The sequence below is a fragment of the Mytilus californianus genome, unplaced genomic scaffold (assembly GCF_021869535.1).
Source record: "Mytilus californianus isolate M0D057914Y unplaced genomic scaffold, xbMytCali1.0.p SCAF_6, whole genome shotgun sequence".
Taxonomy (NCBI): Eukaryota; Metazoa; Mollusca; class Bivalvia; order Mytilida; family Mytilidae; genus Mytilus; species Mytilus californianus.
Genome location: NW_026262712.1, coordinates 34,135,418 through 34,138,357, shown reverse-complemented (window position 1 = coordinate 34,138,357; position 2,940 = coordinate 34,135,418).

The window sequence follows — 2,940 nt, the reverse complement described above, 5'->3', positions numbered from 1 at the left end:
TCAAGTATAAACTTTGAAATCATAAGGGTTCTCAAGATATAGAGCGGACACAATCTTTACCATAGGACATGGGGTTCTCAACTGAAACCAAAGTTTTTGACCTTGACCTTTGACCTAGGAATTTGTACATACATTATGACACACCCTCTGGTTTTGGTTAATATACATGTCAAGTATAAACTTTGAAATCATAACGGTTCTCTAGATATAGAGTGGACACAATTTGTTACGGACGGAAGGACGGACGGACAGACGGACAGACTGATCATTATAGGGCGTCCGCCATTCGGCGGGGCACTAATAAAGCGGTTAACAGTAAGTACCACTTACATGGTTTTCAATTAATCGACAAAAGTTTCAGTCTGGTAAATAAAAAATATGAGTTAATAAGGATCATTTACAATATCCTGTTATATGCTCACCATTTTCTGAAAAACTTATACTTATTAGCGTATTAATTAAATCGTGATTTAGCACGATGTCAATGTTTCATCAGCACAAATGTGATGTGAGAGATTTACTTTGTTGTCCCACTGCCAACATTTCATGCATATTCAAGAGCAGAAAAAAATAACTATTTGAAGTTAGTTTGGCAAGTTCTATAAAAATGAATTGACTGTCCTAACGGTAGATTTTTTTCACATCTACAAAAAAAACGTATGTAGGGTAAGGTTATAAAGTTTGCCTTCTTACAGATCACATTTTGAATTCTAATTCAGTTGTTGAACTAGCTGTGATGCACTCTCTAAAGATGGCAGAAAGACATTTTTTCAGGATGTCAGGATTGGGCCTTGTTTTTGACTGGAATTCGGGATTGGGCCTTTATTTTAACGGGAATTCTGGATTTACACAGATTCGGGAAGTGGGATTTAATGATTAATTTTTCGGGATCTGGGAAAGAATATTTAATTTTTTCTGGAATCCAGGATGACAACCCCTCCTACACCACCCTTTCTAAACACAAGTAATCAGATTATCATTTTTAATCATCCTCAAGTCATATGACTGTTTGTTACTTAGTATCTAAGAACTGATCTCAGGATGTATATTGTTACCCAAGTAAGTAAACAACAAAATATAGGTAAAAGTGAACCATTTGAGGCTGCTATATTCAACTTAAGGATGCATTACCATTCAGCTGCACATACTCTTGTCAATGGGGGCCCATTTCACTGTGCAGAATGTAAAAATATGCAGCCATGTCTGAACTGTTTGTGATGATAAAGTAAACATGTGTATAATATATTAGGATGTCAGCAGAAATACGAGTCCATGTGGCTACTTTTGTCATGAGGCATTTGTTTGGCTGCAGGATATATGTATATATAAACAGACTCATCCATTATTGGCGCCAACTTCCTGGCACATGAATAAATGGAACTGGAATGACATTAAAATTTGATGTTTGGTTCAATCAATCACATTCAATTGAAGAAAAAACCTGTACCAAGTTAGACTAACAAAAGTCAAATGACCACCATTCAAATGAGAATCATTTGAAGAAATTTCTCCCAAACTATCCAAGTTAAAATGGACATTCTTTTTAGTTTGGAATATAATTTCAAGTTAAGGTAGATGGGGTGTCTAAATTATAATCCATAGATTTTTTTAATAATTTGCCAAAATGTAGTTTATATCATGCTTTTTAAAAAAAATCAATAAAAAGAATGGGTCACGGAGCTTATTTTCACGCAACAAGTTGTGCAAAATTGACAGATTTTGTATAGATTATGCATGGAAAACCTAATTTTCATCCATAAAACGAAAACTACACCATAGAATTTTGAGATAAAATATGAGAAGATAGCTCTAATATTATGCTATCATTAAGAACAAGAAAACATGGGGTCCCGGGACCCATGTTCTTGCTACATAATTAAATAGGTAAATTCCTAATACATTCTATTGTAAAGTAACTTTATTTGAATTATCTGCCCTTACATTTGAGTTGCCTCCCCTTATGTGGCAAAGTTGGAAAAAATTGAATCAAACAAGAGTATTCTGTTTTTTTTTAAATACAACCATAAATATGATAAAACATGTCATTTTCTATATTGAAATGAAAATTCCTACACATGAATTACCTACTACTCTAAAAAATATGCACAGTTTATTAAAGATCTAGACCGATTGTTTTCTGGTATTTCAAAATCCAAGATGGAGGAAGACGCCCTATCTACCTTGAGGAGATTTGTAATTCCATTTTCTCACACAAAAAATAAGCTTTTAGATAACTTATTATCTGATAACTAAACTGTGACTTTAAAAAACTTTACCTTTGTCACTGATGCATGTTTTGTAAGACAGAATGACCTTTTTATTCGTGGTGGGAGGCTTTATCTTCTTGGTGCATCTTTCCATAAAGTGGTTGTATTGTTGATACATTCAAGTTAAATGCTAGATAACCACAAATTAGAAGTTACATTGATAAAAGTAGATGTGAATTTTACATCAATGAGATAGCAATTCAACTGTTTTATGTCACATCATCAGATTTTACCAAACTGCAAAATTATAAAGTTGTTTGGCAATCACCTCCAAATAATTGCTATGAAGGCAATTCTGGCAATTGCATGTGCCTATCCAAAATCAGGTACTTCAGTGGCATCCTATGCCATATCTTTATGTTTTTACTTATAAATGGCTAATTTAAATTTATAACCCCACTACTTGGTTTATTTATACTTTGTTTCTGTTAAATTTTATAACAACTTTTTGAGCTTGACATATGTTGCCCCTAGATGTCTTCTACATATTTCTTTATCAAAATTAATGTTATAAATATTTCATTATTATACTATTAATTTTTGAATGCTTATTTTTATTGTTAAGTTGCATTTTATGTTTACCCATATCTCCTGTTATTCACATATGTTGTAGCTGATGGTATTTCATTATTCCCCATTGACACCTTTCATGCAAGCAAATGAAAAACTGACA